Source organism: Amborella trichopoda, chromosome 2 (assembly GCF_054954075.1).
Source record: "Amborella trichopoda isolate Santa Cruz 75 chromosome 2, AtrichopodaSantaCruz75HAP2 v2.0, whole genome shotgun sequence".
In the NCBI taxonomy this organism is placed as follows: domain Eukaryota; kingdom Viridiplantae; phylum Streptophyta; class Magnoliopsida; order Amborellales; family Amborellaceae; genus Amborella; species Amborella trichopoda.
Window position 1 is genome coordinate 54,955,996 of NC_142337.1, and position 17,003 is coordinate 54,972,998.

Sequence of the window (17,003 nt, forward strand, 5' to 3'; positions counted from 1 at the left end):
CAGCAAGATCAGAGGATTTGCTGTCAAACTTACGATGTCCTACCCTATCTCATTATAAATGGTGTAAAGATGTATTCTTTTCAAGATTAATGATAAGAGAAGACTGTCAGCTTGATCATTGGAAAGAAAAGTTTATTGTTGGTCTTCCCTACTTATTTGCTGAAAAGGTCAAAGAAAGATTAGGAAAAAAACATAATGGCGTTATTATTTATTATGCTTATACATTAAGAGAATTATCAGCAGAGATATGTGCTGAAGGATTAGTCTTATGCACAGATCTAAAGCTTAAACGCCAACTCGACAAACAACAAGTTACTAAAAGAAAAGAGCTTGGTAATTTTTGCAAACAATTTGGTTATCACATAGATAACAAAAATAACCCAGAAAAATTGTATAAGAAAAAGAAAAAATACCATAAAGATAAAATTAGGCCAGATAAATCCTATAAAAAATATAAAAAGTCTAAAAAACAAAAATCTATCAAAAAAGCTATGACTAAGAATAAAAAGAAAATACTTGTATGTTACAAATGTGGAAAACTTGGACACTATAAGCATCAATGTAAATTAAAGAAGAAAATAGAGGCTTTACAATTGGATGAAGTATTAAAAACTAAAATATATAATATTATCGATTATGATAGTACATCCTCTTCTAGTACAAATTCAAATGAATCCTTGCTAGGAAATATACAAGAAGACAATTTTGATTGGACAGATTCTTCAGATTCCTCTTCAGATGAACAATCATCCAATCCTATGCCCGAAACAACTTGTGCTTGTCCTATCCAAACCCATAATCTCCATCCTCTAACAGAAGAAGATAATTTAATTTTAGATCTTATAGAGAAAATCACAGATCCAGGAGAGAAGAGATCTATAATTACTAAATTTATTAATTTAGCTAAAACAAAAACAAAACCACTTCCTATAATCAAACCACCAGATGAATATAATTTTGCAGGTATTATGAAGAGAGTTAGTCAACAACATCTTACTAACCAAAAAGAACCTTCTATATCAGAATTAAAACAAGAGATAAATGAGGTAAAAAAGGAAGTACAACAGTTAAAAAATAGAATAAAAATCTTAGAATTGCAAAATCTATCTAATCATAATTCTAATAGAGACGAATTAGAATTCAACCATCTGGTTACCACATATGCTCCTAATCCAGAACCAACAATAGATTCTCCAGAAGTTTCAGGAAGTAAACCTGTCCTGGTAAATGATAGTCCTACTTTTGTCAATCTCATTGATAGAATCATTACACAAAAATGGTTTGTACTAGTAACTATTATAGTGGCAGAAGATTATAAATTTCAAACATCAGCATTAATAGATTCAAGTGCTGATTTAAATTGTATAAATGAAGGACTAGTACCAACCAAGTATTTTGATAAAACAACTCAAATATTAAATACTGCAGATGGCAGCAGGCTTTTTATCAATTATAAATTATCCAATGCTTCTGTTTGTAATAACCAACAATGTATCCAAACACCTTTTATCATGGTCAAGGGACTAAGCCAGACAGTTATTTTAGGAGTACCATTTCTTACATTAGTATACCCTATTTCCATAGACCATATCGGGATAACATCTACTTACCAAAATATCTCTATAAAATTTGAATTTATTAATAAACCAAAAATAAAGGAAATAAATAATGTTAAAACCCAATTAAAAAACAAAGAAAATTTTCTCCGTACTTTAAAACAAGAAATTAAATATAAGTATATAGAAGAACAATTACAAGATCCAGTTATTTTAAACAAAATTCAAGAACTCCAACAACAAATAGAAACTTCTATCTGTAGTGAACATCCCAATGCTTTTTGGGATAGAAAGAAACATAGTATAAGTCTTCCATATAAACCAGGTTTTGATGAAAGACAAATTCCCACAAAAGCAAGACCAATTCAAATGAATACTACATTATTAGATATGTGTAGAAAAGAAATTGCTGAACTCCAAAATAAAAAATTAATTAGACCAAGTCTATCTCCATGGAGTTGCGCAGCTTTTTATGTCAATAAAAATGCTGAAAAAGAACGTGGAGTTCCTAGACTTGTTATTAACTATAAACCATTAAATAAGGTATTACAATGGATAAGAAATCCAATTCCTAATAAAAAAGACTTATTAGATAGAGTAGTTAATGCTTGTATATTTTTTAAATTTGATATGAAGACAGGATACTGGCAAATCCAAATTAAGGAAGAAGATAAATATAAAACAACATTTAATGTTCCATTCGAACAATTTGAATGGAATGTTATGCCTTTTGGATTAAAAAATGCTCCATCAGAATTCCAAAAAATAATGAATGATATTTTCAATGCTTATTATAAATTTATGATTGTTTATATTGATGTTGTTCTTATCTTTTCAGAATCCCTAGAAGAACATTTTAAACATATTAATACGTTTAGACATGCAGTAACTCATGCAGGCTTAGTCGTATCTACTAAAAAGAGAAACTTGTTCAAAACTAATATTAGATTTCTAAGACACAATATTCATCAAGGTACAATCATTCCCATCAACCGCTCAATTCAATTTGCTGATAAATTTCCAGATAAAATTTTAGATAAAAAAGAACTTCAAAGATTTTTAGGTTGTTTAAATTATGTTATTGATTTCTATCAAGAACTTGCTATTGATGCCAAACCCTTGCATGATCGTTTGAAAAAGAATCCTCCACCTTGGACAACTGTTCATACTAAGGCAGTACAAATAATTAAACAAAAAGTAAAATCTTTACCTTGTCTTTCTCTTATATATATATATATATATATATATATATAAAATCTTCAGTTCTTGTTTCGAGTAGGGTTGTACTCCCCACAAAATGAAGAGTGATGGTATAAATAAGAGTATTAACGGCATCACTTTCAAAATATAAGACATCTTGATTTTGTTTATTTTTAACAGTCCATTGTCTAGTAGTATTTAATATTTGATTTTTTGTATTTTCAGGGAGGTGAAAATCCCACCAACCACGAAGCCAACCAGTAAATCCACATACTATAACTTTGGTGACGTCCTGGTCATGATTGCCTACCATTTTACGGGCAAAGGCATATATATTCATATGTTTTATAGTATCCAGAATTTGATGTTCAGACATATCATCTATATTCCAATTAACTATGGTTCGTCCTTAATAAGAAGTTGTATGAGATATGAGATCTTCTTCGAATTGAATATCTACAGGAGTTGGTCGTGGGTGATATGGTCTAGCTGTAGCAGGTTTCCAATTTCTTCCATAAGATATTCTTTGAATAGATTTATTATTACTATTGTTTTCAGTAAATGCTATTCCATATTTTCTATTGAATCTTCAATTATAGGTTCTTCGACTTCTAGCGTTAATGTTTCAGATTCTTTATTTATTACCTTGCTTTTGCCTTTTACATCTAGTTCTTTGATGTCAAGTTTAACTAGTTTAGATATTAGTTGATCCATTAGGGTCTTATTATTATCACCTATATGGAATTTTTCTTTGTTTAAAGTAGGAGTTGGTTTAAATAATACAGATTTCTGTGATTCTTGTATTGGTGCTGGTCTTAGCATATTTTCTATTCTTAATGTTTGTCTTCCTATAGACTGCATACATAGGTTGGTAACTATTATATGAGGGATTAATTATGTTCTTGTTACTATTTCTCCAGTGGTCATTTTATATGGAGTAGCTTTTGATAATATAGGTGCATTCTCTGTTTTTTTACCTTTTATAATTAAACTTCTTTCTGGGGGATGTATACTAGTAATTTTATTTCCTTCTAATGTATTATATGTACTATATTGACTTTCTAAAGTATGTATTTCAAAGTTGGGAATTGGAATATTTCTTTCTTCTAATATTTCTCTTAACCATATGAAAAACCTTTTATTTTGTTTTTTTTCTTTCAAAAATTTATTGCATTTCTTATGGAATAATTCTAATAATTTTGGTTCGAATATTTTAAGATACCAGTTCCTTATTTCTTTATTTTCATCTGATAGATAATCTGCTTCTATATGGCTTTATCTATTTTTTGTTCTTCTAACATTAATACATGAAAATCCATTCTGAATCAGAAAATTCTGATTCTCCTTTAGCTTCTTTCTGTATTGGTTTATGTTCAGGTATTACAATATTTTCCCTAGTTCTTATTGTTCCTTGTTATTGAGGTTATAATGATGAACTAGATGCAGAAGAGAGTGAATGTCTTGATGGTTCTATTTTTATTTTAGGGATATCCAATTCATCTTCACTTTTGGTTTTTAATATTTTATTTGATCCTGCAAATTTTATTTCTACATTACCATCTATGTGTTCAATAATTTTATCAGGAATGTTGTTTGAAGGTATTTGATGATGGGTATTTTCATTTTGTATTGACCAAGATTCAGGTAATATAATTTCTGACCATTTTATTGTTTTTGGTATTATAGTGTTGGATTTTTCTATATTAGTTTAAAATAAAATAGTTCTTCCTTTAGTATCCATTTGTACAACTTTAGGGCATAGAGAATTCATGACTTTATAATATATTCTATATATGATAGCTATATTTTGTGATCCTGGGATCATATCAAACCCTTGGGTTTTTACATTTAATGTTAAGACATTGAGTATAATTAGATCATTTAATGAAACTGAATAATTAGGAAAACAGCTAAAATACATAGTCCAGTATATAGACTAGATTCTACTATTTCTAGTAATGAATCAGAAAACTTATTATGTCTAGTATCTCTAAGACATTCTAAAATTGAATTATTAAGTCATAGTCTTGTTAATGGTTTAATAGCTACTTGGATAAGTCCTATATGTAAGTAATTATAATTTTTATTCCTATACACTTGTATGATTTTGTTTGATAATAATTGAAAGGTTTCTTGAATACTAGTTACAGATAAATATTAGTCTACTGTTTTGATAGCATATCCTATCTTTAAATTAAAATATCCTACTTGGTATATATTAGATATAGGTACCTTAGGTATAATCCAATTTTGTAATTGATTTTCTATATCATCAATAAGAATTTCTTCCTTGTTCTTTATTTTAAGAATATTATTATTTTGAGGTAACGCTTTATTAATTCCTAATGAAATTTTCCATTATTAGGTTGCGGATGAGTGCTTTTTAACTACCTCTTACGTTTTTTTGACCTCAGCGGCTCTTCTGGCCTTAACGGTCTCTCGACTGGGTGTTTTTAGCCTCAACTCTTGGACCAACTTTCTCTAATGGTAAATTTAATTAGGTTTCTATCTACTAAAGTATTTCTCAAAGTAATAATTTTCTTAGAATAAGAACTTGGAAGTTTTTCTTAAGGGATTGGCTCTGATACCAACTTATGCCAAGATCATCCCTTTATGCTAAGGGTCTAAAATAACCTAAATATAATAATATGCTAATGATTACAAATAATGAAAATGGAGATATGTCAACTAATAGCCAAGTAGTATAAGAGGATTAATACACTTTACTACTGAAAACAACTCTAAATTGCATTATCAAACATAATAATTACAGACTTTGTCACACATAATAATTACAGACTTAAATGGACTGGAACATATAGTAACATATTACAGACTAGACATATTGTATTCAAACTTCTATTTAAACAAACTGTATCCAAAACAAATAAACTTTCTTAGAGACTCATGAAAAATAAAAAAAAGAAGGGCTTACTGTTTGCAAATGCGGTAACTGCAGAAAGCCTTCCACTGACTTGGACAATAACTTGGGAGACTGTCCCAATTACAATCACACATATAGTTTTTAAGAAGAGATAGAAAAGAGAATAAAAGTCTCTGAGACTAAAGGCCAGAAGAAGGAGAAGAAGGAGAGACTTGAAGGATGCTAAGAGAACTCGAAGGATGCCTGATGCTTCGGCCAAATCTGCCATTTATAGGGAGTGGACGCGAGCTTAAATTATTCTTCGGTTTGTTGCTTTTGCAGGTGCCTGGATGCATGGCAAGTGGACGGTTGCCAAAAGGTTACTATTATGTCGGCAACTGGATGGAGTACAGATGGACGATTGAGATTCTTCTTTTTGCAAGCGGTCGACAAAAGTAGAAAGGAATCTTTTGCTTTTTCCTGTAGCTTTTACTTTTTACTGTAGCAGATAAGACTTTGGTCGGCCATTAGCTTTGATGAAATCCACGTGGCTTTGTCAGTGAGTGTTGGTAGGAATCTTCTACAGTGATTTGATATGATATAGTGAAAATAATTTATATGACTTCTTTTTTGGATCCGTTAGGGTAATTGGTCCTGGTCAGGTCAATATAGAGTCTACTTTTGCGAACAGCCATGAGCAGACTGGTCTTCACTATTTTCTGGTTCTTCTGGATCTTCTTGTTCTGTTCCTTCATTATGTATCTGAGCCGTTTCTGCTTCTTCCAAAAATATCTTCAGCAATTCTTTTCCTAGCTCTGCTTTAGTCGCTTAAGGGTTTTTCTTTTTCATTATTGATATATATTCTGACATGCTATTTGGGTTTGTATATGAAAATGAATTATATGCTAGAGGTATTTGTTTTCTAAAAATATTATTAGGCTCAAGATGATGGCAGACAAAGACGTCCCACCATTTTATTGAGATTTGTTTACCGAAGCATGGGATATATTGATAATTCTGAGTCATATTAGGAGATATTGCACATGCCCACTTTAAAATCCATGGTACTTGGAATAAAGCGGTGAAATACAAGTGGTAATTAATATTGGGATCTCTCCCATTGTGGTCAATGAATTTGTCTTGGGATAATTGCTAGGCTTCGGGCATTATTTGGGTTCTGGATCCCCAAACCATAAACCAGTCTTTGAACCAGTTTGGGAATGGGTCAGTAATTGGCAATTTGAATTGAAGAAACCAAGTGTGAAAATTGTACTGGTTTTGTATGGTTAAGACTTTGTGCCAGGCTTCAATATATTCATAATACCTATAATGCTTATTTGGGAATTCAGGAGATATTAATCTCTTAGCCCTGGATGGATCTGATCCCCATTCACTGAAATGCATGACTTTTCGTATTTGCAATTTTGAATAAGATATTATTTTTGAATTCTTTTGATAGTAATGAGTTATGGTAATCGAACCAGTCTCAAGTAGTAACATTTCAAACCATTCTCTGGTTTTTATGCCAAAAGAAAGGTTTAGGTTATTGCAGAGATAATGTCGAGCTAATGTATTTGGGTCATCAGCCATATGAATATCTTCTATTATTATGCAACAAACCGAAAAATAATTTAAGCTCTCGTCCGCTCCCTACAAAAAGCAGATTTGGCCGAAGCATCAGGCATCCTTCGAGTTTTCTTTGCGTCCTTCAAGTCTCTCCTTCTTCTGGCCTTTAGTCTCAGAGACTTCTATTCTCTTTTCTATCTCTTCTTAAAAACTATATGTGTGATTGTAATTGGGACAGTCTCCCAAGTTATTGTCCAAGTCAGTGGAAGGCTTTCTGCAGTTACTGCATTTGCAAACAGTAAGCCCTTCTTTCTTTTATTTCTCATGAGTCTGTAAGAAAGTTTATTTGTTTTAGATACAGTTCGTTTAAATAGAAGTTTGAATACAGTATGTCTGGTCTAGAATATGTTACAATCCATATATGTTCCAATCCATTTAAGTCTGTAAGTATTATGTGTGACAAAGTCTGTAATTATTATGTTTGATAATGCAATTTAGAGTTGCTTTCAGTATTAAAGAGTATGAATCCTCTTATACTACTTGGCTATTAGTTGACATATCTCCATTTTCATTATTTGTAATCATTAGCATATTATTATATTTAGGTTATTTTAGACTGTTAGCATAAAGGGATGATCTTGGCGTAAATTGGTATCAGAGCCAATCCCTTAAGAAAAACTTCCAAGTTCTTATTCTAAGAAAATTATTACTTTGAGAAATACTTTAGTAGATAGAAACCTAATTAAATTTACCATTAGAGAAAGTTGGTCCGAGAGTTGAGGCTAAAAACACCCAGTCGAGAGACTGTTAAGGCCAAAAGAGCCGCTGAGGTCAAAAAGACGTAAGAGGTAGTTAAAAAGCACTCATCCGCAACCTAATAATTGAAAATCTCATTAGGAATCTATCTAATAAAGCGTTACCTCAAAATAATAATATTCTTAAAATAAAGAACAAGGAAGAAATTCTTATTGATGATATAGAAAATCAAATACAAAATTAGACTATACCTAAAGTACCTATATATAATATATACCAAGTAGGATCTTTTAATTTAAAGATAGGATATGCTATCAAAACAGTAGAACAATCTTTATCTGTAACTAGTACTCAAGAAAACTTTCAATTATTATCAAACAAAATTATACAAGTGTATAAGAATAAAAATTATAATTACTTACATATAGGACTTATCCAAGTACCTATTAAACCATTAACAAGACTATGACTTAATAATTCAATTTTAGTATGTCTTAGAGATACTAGACATAATAAGTTTTCTTATTCATTACTAGGAATGGTAGAATCTAGTCTATGTAGTGGACTATGTATTTTAACTGTTTTCCTAATTATTCAGCTTCATTAAATGATCCAATTATACTCAATGTCTTAACATTAAATGTAAAAACCCAAGGGTTTGATATGATCCCAGGATCACAAAATATAGCTATCATATATAGAATATATTATAAAGTCATGAATACTCTATGCCCTAAAGTTGTACAAATGGATACTAAAGGAAGAACTATTTTATTTCAAACTAATATAGAAAAATCCAACACTATAATACCAAAAACAATAAAATGGTCAGAAATTATATTACCTGAATCTTGGTCAATACAAAATAAAAATACCCAACATCAATTACCTTCAAACAACATTCCTGATAAAATTATTGAACACATAGATGGTAATATAGAAATAAAATTTGCAAGATCAAATAAAATATTAAAAACCAAAAGTGAAGATGAATTGGATATCCTTAAAATAAAAATAGAACCATCAAGACATTCACTCTCTTCTGCATCTAGTTCATCATTATAACCTCAATTACAAGGAACAATAAGAACTAGGGAAAATATTGTAATACCTCAATATAAACCAATACAGAAAGAAGCTAAAGGAGAATCAGAATTTTCTGATTCAGAAATGGATTTTCATGTATTAATGTTAGAAGAACAAAAAATAGATAAAGCCTATATAGAAGCAGATTATCTATCAGATGAAAATAAAGAAATAAGGAACTGGTATCTTAAAAGATTCGAACCAAAATTATTAGAATTATTCCATAAGAAATACAATAAATTTCTGAAAGAAGAAAAACAAAATAAAGGGTTTTCCATATGGTTAAGAGAAATATTAGAAGAAAGAAATATTCCAATTCCCAACTTTGAAATACATACTTTAGAAAGTCAATATAGTACATATAATACATTAGAAAGAAATAAAATTACTAATACACATCCCCCAGAAAGAAGTTTAATTATAAAAGGTAAAGAAACAGAGAATGCACCTACATTAGAAACAAAAGCTACTCCATATAAAATGACCACTGGAGAAATAATAACAAGGACAGAATTAATCCCTCATATAATAGAACAAAATAATTATACCAACCTATGTATGCAGTCTATAGGAAGACAAACATTAAGAATAGAAAATATGCTAAGACCAGCACCAATACAAGAATCACAAAAATCTGTATTATTTAAACCACCTCCTACTTTAAACAAAAAAAAATTCCATATAGGTGATAATAATAAGATCCTAATAGATCAACTAATATCTAAACTAGCTAAACTTGACATCAAAGAACCAGATGTAAAAGGCAAAAGCAAGGTAATAATTAAAGAATCTGAAACATTAACGCTAGAAGTCGAAGAAACTATAATTGAAGATTCAATAGAAAATATGGAATAGCATTTACTGAAAACAATAGTAATAATAAATCTATTCAAAGAATATCTTATGGAAGAAATTGGAAACCTGCTACAACTAGACCATATCACCCACGACCAACTCCTGTAGATATTCAATTCGAAGAAGATCTCATATCTCATACAACCTCTTATTCAGAACAAACCATAGTTAATTGGAATATAGATGGTATGTCTGAACATCAAATTCTGGATACTATGAAACATATGACTATGTGTGCCTCTGCCTATAAAATGGTAGGCAATCATGACCAGGAAGTCGCCAAAGCTATAGTATGTGGATTTACTGATTGGCTTCGTGGTTGGTGGGATTTTCACCTCCCTGAAAATACAAAAAATCAAATATTAAATACTACTAGACAATGGACTGTTAAAAATGAACAAAAACAAGATGTCTTATATTCTGAAAAATGATGCCGTTAATACTCTTATTTATATCATCACTCTTCATTTTGTGGGGAGTACAGCCCTACTCGAAGCAAGAACTGAAGATTTATCATGGATCGCGAGTAGATAATATCATGGGTCACGATTCCCCATATTTATTAATTTTCTAGGACGCTATTCCTCAACAATTTTTAATCGAGATTTGGTGGATGATGTGGGTCGCAATTCCCCCGTTTTTAATCAATTTCTCACGTTTTTATTAATTTTCTACGATGTGATTCCCTGTTTTTATTAATTTTCTTTTAAACTATTAATTTTTTATTACATGATTCCCTATTTTTATTATTTTTATTTTTTCTTTTAAATTATTAATTTTCTATGTTGCGATTCCCCATTTTTATTAATTTTCCTTTTAAACACAATTCCCCCATTTTTATTAATTTTCCCTTATTTTTTTAATTTTCTATGATGTGATTCCCTATTTTTATTCATGTTTCTTTTAAATTATTAATTTTCTATGATGAGATTCCCCTTTTTGTTATTTTTTATTTTTCTTTTAAATTATTAATCTTCTATGACGTGATTCCCCATGTTTATTAAGGACTTGGTTTCTATGCGGCCAAGCCCGCATATGTAGAAATGGAGGCCTATTAATAAATCCATTTTTTTAGATAGATTTTTTGACTTAATTTTTAAAGACATGTAATAAAAATTGAAAAAAAAAAAAGTAGAAATATCCAATAGAAATTTCCAGGCAAGAGACATTTTATGTAACCATTTTTGTAACCCAATATTATTAATGGTTTCTCCACCTCGAGTACGTGTAAATCTTTTTGAGTTCAATACAATAACTTATATTTAAAGAATTAAATTCTCAAACACCAAAAACAAAAGAATGCATATGTAATTTCTAAAGTAATAATATTATCATGCATTAAGTATTTTTATATTATACATGCCTCATACATAAGTATCAAGGGCTTTAGACCTTTGATTGAATCTTCATAATGCAAAAATCATATAATCTAAACAAAATTTATCCAGTCCACATCATGTGGACATCCTTCCACCATGCGAGATTTGACAAGGTGTTCAGTATGCAAATCGGGGAGATCTTCAAACGAAGATCCCTTGTATCCAAATCACAAATTGATTTTAAAAGTGATGTGGTAGAGAATAGGACAATCAAATTATGATCTGAGGTCAGATCTACTTAGAAGTGAATAGATCTGCTTTCATATCAATGGCAGAGCCAACATTGATCCACAATACGAAATACATCATAAAATGCAATAAAACAAATTTAATTCTAATAAAATAAATAAATAAAAACACAAGAAATAGTAAAAGGGTACCAAAACGGGTCAATTGCCTTGGGGCTCCCGAGGCCTCGTCCGTCTCAGTACCGGTTGAGTTTATGTCGTGTATCATCTTTGTTTCTCTTCACATTTTGACCCGGCTTTGGCTTCGTGGAATGGATCTCTTAATCTAAGGGTTGAAGGTGGCTTAAAGCTACCGTTTTCCTAGGTTTAGGTTTTTCTCAAGTCTCACAATCACTAAGTTTTCTTTAGGCACACCAGTTAATAAGGTTTCAAGAGTCTAGCCTAAAATGATCTTGAACTAACCTTTTTATAAGCTGAAAATCATCTAGAATGGGTAACAAACTATAACCCAAAGATTTCTCAGCCTGGATTGCCATTTTTGTAGTCCAGGCTTGGGCGACACTGGTAGTGTTGACCATACTAAAATGGTCTAGGTTCATTGAACCTGGCCAAAAAATGATTCGGGAGGGGTTGACATGCGAAAACTGTCAATTTGGAGCAGTCAGGTCTGGGCAATACTAATTTGCCCAAAATCGAAAAATTCCAGTTCGGGGAGATCTACGAGCTCTTGTGATGCCGCTTGCCAAAATTTGGGTTAAAACGCGATGTTTTGCTATTTTTAATGATTTTTTTTACTAAAAACATGATATTCTGCAGGATTCGAGAACACAAGGCAAATAGTATGGACTATGATGATCTATGGTCTAAGGGTCTACTGGGATAGTATAGTCCTATGGGTTCAAGAATATAACAGAATTTGTCAGTTTTAAAAATGGGGTATCTACACATGGCAAAAAAAACCAAGAAGTTTTCTAAACTATCGGGCAATGTTTTAAAAACCTGGCCATTTGTTTTGCCCATGAAAAAATAAAAACCAAAAAACATATAAAATCCCAAAAAATAAAGGATTTGCTTGTCATGTGTTGTCGAATGTTTTTAATCATTTGTGGAGGGGATATGCCATGCCCAGCTGGGGGCGCAAGGCCTGAGCGGCTGCTCAGGGTTGGGAGCTGGTCGCCCGCCTAGCGAGTCCAAGACACCTAGCTCCTAGCGACCTCGCTTTGAAACTGGTAGCCCGCCTAGTGGGTCCAAGGCACCTAGCGAACTCCGAGTGAGTAGCCGCCCAGGACACACGCCTGGTAATATTAACTTTTTTAATATTAGTTTTTTTTTAACTAGACTCTAATGGGTCATCCATAAATATTTTTTTTTTTTAATATTAGTTTTTTTTAACGAGACTCTAATAGATCAAGAGAATGGTGTTCCATCATTCATAATTGATCAAGAGAATGGTGATCCATAATAGATCAAACAAGAAGAATGGTTTAGACACTCTAGACTTATAATGAAATACATAAAGTACCCAACTATTTTATAGTGAATTTATTATATTATTATTTATATTTCCCAATTAATTATATCCAAAGAAACTTCTTACATTCAACTTATATACTAAATGGATAAAGTTGATGGCATAGTTTAAGATTTGGTCTCTATACCTACTAAATTCAAATATCACATAATAAGCATTCCAAAAATTCAATTGAACAATCAAGATAGCACAAAAAAGAAACATTATAAAGAATAATCACACTTATCTGTACCATTTTCCAATGCTCTTCAAGTTCTTTCCTCCAAATGGAAACCCCAACTGTGGTACCACGTATCTGTACCATTTTCCAATGCTCTTCAAGTACTTTCCTCCAAATGGAAACCCCTATGGTACCCTTCCAAATGGAAACCCCAACTATGGTATCATTGAAAATGCACTTCAAGTTATTCCTCGAAATGGAAACCCAAAACCCAACTATGGTACCATTGAAAATACACTTCAAGTTCTTTCCACCAAGTGGAAACCCCAAACCATCGATTAAGCACAAGATTGCATTACTCCATTATCAACTATAAATATCAGCCTTACCCTCTAAACTACATGTTAGCAGCCCAACATATTGAGCATTAATACCAATTTAAGGTTTCAAACCCATATAAACAACTGAACTCAACCAATTATAGTAAGTGCAGCATAACAATTTTAGCATACACACCATCAAATTTTCATTATAAATTCATCATATATATCATATGTCATCCTATCCATATATCATCCCCGCCAAGTATTTGCATATTAAAGTTCACCACATTATTTACCCGTCATTTTTTATAATACAATAAAGCTTTTACCTTGCATACAGGTTGCTCGAATATAAAAGAATAAATGAAACAAAATCATATACCCAAATAAAGGAAAAAAAAATGGCTTATTTTGTCGACATCTAAAGCAAAATATTATAAAGGATAAAGGATGCACTAATAAATACCATGCACTAAAAGTAGATGGCTGAAACATGCTCATTTTCTGTTGAATGTCTATCTAAATTCAGCATGGATTTCACTCTGTGAAAACACCAGCAGCTTAACAACTAAGTTTCAGTCATCTAAAGGCCATTCCTTTTGATATACAATATAGGAATTCGGCAATTAGACCAAGATTTTCGAGGTCATAAAATTCATCCTTCTCTCGCCATTGTGTTCAGCCCAGTGTTTGCAAAATCGGGGGGTTCAAATCGGAATCATCTGGTTAGATCAAAACCAGTGATATTGTTTATTCTAGTTGTGGCCACTTTTGGTGATTCGGCCGGGTATTTTTTAAAAAAACATTAAAAAAATTATATAAAATCCCAAAATATAAGAGATTTATTTGTAATGTATTTCATCATTTTGGCAAAGATTGGAAAGTGTTTTTGACCGCTAATACTTAAATTTACATTTTTCCCATCTTTTTTGAAAATTTTCAAAAATACCCTTGAGCATAAATCGATTCTTTTAAATCTATTTTTTCACTAATTTTCAACTTCATCTGAATGTGTTTTGTTTATCATACTTTAAATATACTTTCAATTTTTTTGTATTTTTTATTTTTTAACACGTTTTTTTTCAGCCAGGACTTGTCTTGTTAGGCTGGTTGAATTGACTGATTTACCTGTTACTCGAATCAAACTAAAGAACATGAAAAAGTTCAAACATAAAAATCATCAAACTAAAGAACATCAAAAAATTCAAACATAAAAATCATCAAAAAGGAATAAAATTTGCTAGATAAAATGCACAAAAGTCACAAATATGCAGTAAAGAAAATATAAAAAGGAGAAAGTTTGCATGAGAAATTTATAAAAAACAAAAATCACTAACAATCAAAGACAAACCACTAAGCCGAGCTTACAAAAATCCAACACACGAATAAATGGGCCTACAATTTGTTGATTTATGTAATTTTTAAATGATTTATCTAGTGAAATAAGTAAAATTGAGTATCTTGTATCCCAACTTTATGCACAAGTAATAAACACAACAAAATGGTAGTGAGATGTTTCCTGGGATATTCAAATAAGGATATAACGAAGTAAATCAGAAGAATAGAGTGAATATTTATAACAAAAGGCAACAACAAACAGTTTGCAGTAAATCAAAAGAAACAATGTGAATATTGATAGTAAAAGCCAAAAAGGTGATTTTGCCATTAACCTAAATTTGCATATAAAATTGGTGAGTAAACAAGAACAATAACATTTAGCACAATGTGATTTCCCTACAAAATCGTAGAATCCAAAACATGAGAAACTTAATTGCATATCACAAATAGATATAAAAACTAGACCTCAAATATGTTAAAAAAAAAAAAACAACAATTGATATATGAAATAATAGTTTGCACGTTGCAACACAATAATGGAACTCAGATCCATAGACATCAATTAAGAGAGAGAGAGAGAGATTAACCTAAATTTTGCAGAGAGAAAGATGTAAACTAGACAAAATAGCAAGAAAAATGACAACGAAACTTTACAAAATTATAGAAATACATCATCAAGCTTGAGATTCATACCTGATGTGCACCAAAACTCTCAAATCTGCTTAATTTTTTTGTGAGATCAAAGGCAATGAAGAAGTGGAGGAGAGGTTAGCTTGGGGAAAACAAAATAAATAGGAGAGTGAAGATGGAGAGACAAGAGAGAAAAAGAAAACTAATAGGAGAGGCGCGAATTGATGAAAAAATAAAAAAAAATTCCTATAACATGTGATCCACGCTCCTGAATGCTCGTTCTCCATTGGGTTGGGTTGGGTGGGGTGGAGGGGGGCGATCCGCACTTCTCACACCTTAAAAAAATTATTAACCATGGGCGTGGGTTTGTATTTGAGATGCCTTGCGACCAAAGTTCCAATTCTGAAACGTGCCTTAAAAAGAACAGAGCATCAGTCCCACGATACATCGTGCAGCAGAGGATGAGAGGGGAGGGCTGCTATAAAAGGATTCAGGTGAGGGCAGTATTGCTGCCATAAAAAGCAGGAGCGGCCCTCCACTACCCTTCTTTAATTTGAAAATAAAGGTGGGTGGGAAAATTAAAGAAATTGGGTATAAAATTTTTAAAAATAATAATAGGACATGTTTTTTTTTGTCGGTTGGAAACTGGATTCCATCAGGTGGTTCCCAAAGAGAACCGGCTGGATCCAAATATTTATTGGGATCCAGCATGGAGAACGGGCTAGATCCAAATATTTAGTAGGAATAGGAATTGTTCTTGCGATAGTGGTATATTTTGGCGATTCAAAAAGTCATAATCCTTATTAAAAATAAAAAAGTATTTGGTAACTCAAAATTGTATCTGAAAATATCTAAATAAAGCTCCAAAATCCATATTTCAAAAAATTCAAGGAGATGAATTTTACAGGATACTATTTCTCCATCACAAACATTCTTTCTCTACCGACCCTCCACAACCCTAAGGCTTTAATCATCAGCCCACTCCCTCTTCCTCTCTCTATGCTGAAGCTTGAGATCTAAGCTTTTTTTCTACAAATCCTACGGCTTTAATCTTCTGGGCATTCCCTCTCCCTCTCCTTCTCCTTTTCTGCACGCTCTTCATGCTGCCCTTTTCTGGGAATGGATCCTTCAGACACCGGGTTTGATGCCGTTCAATGCGTAGACGTGAAATTGCCAAGGCTCTAGATAGGAAAAACTTTACGTAAGGTTCCAACCTTATATAATAAATGAATAGGAAAAAGACCTCATGTCTATGTAGCCAAGCCCTTATATATAGAAATATGGGCCACTTAACAAATGTTTCTATGTGGCCCAGCCCGCATATATAGAAATATGGGCCTCTTAACAAAATATGTTTTTTAAATAGATTTTAAGACTTAATTTTTACGGACATGTAATCTCTAAAATGGAGATTACGCATATGAAAAAATAAGTAAATTTTAAAAACTAAAAATATTAGTAAGAAAATATTTGGATCTTTGGTTTCCACTGTTTTTAGATAGAACACCTACTTGCATTCATCTTTAAGATGGATGCTTTATATTTTTTGGACCCCAAGTGTAAAAATAACCC

The 17,003-nt window shown here is 31.5% G+C and overlaps 1 long non-coding RNA gene across 3 annotated transcripts; it reads right to left on the reverse strand.

The window, feature by feature from the left end:
• Positions 1 to 593: 593 nt before the first annotated feature.
• Positions 594 to 16,722, reverse strand: LOC110007024 (uncharacterized). 3 transcript variants are annotated; one of them, XR_016050667.1, is made up of 3 exons: positions 15,495 to 16,671; positions 13,213 to 13,355; positions 9,966 to 10,221 (listed from the first exon to the last, which is right to left on the reverse strand). It is a non-coding gene; the product is annotated as an uncharacterized LOC110007024 (long non-coding RNA). The 3 variants fall into 3 exon arrangements; XR_016050666.1 differs by lacking the exon at positions 9,966 to 10,221 and adding an exon at positions 594 to 809 and having other exon boundaries at positions 13,213 to 16,722; XR_002280511.2 differs by having other exon boundaries at positions 13,213 to 16,722.
• Positions 16,723 to 17,003: the final 281 nt, after the last annotated feature.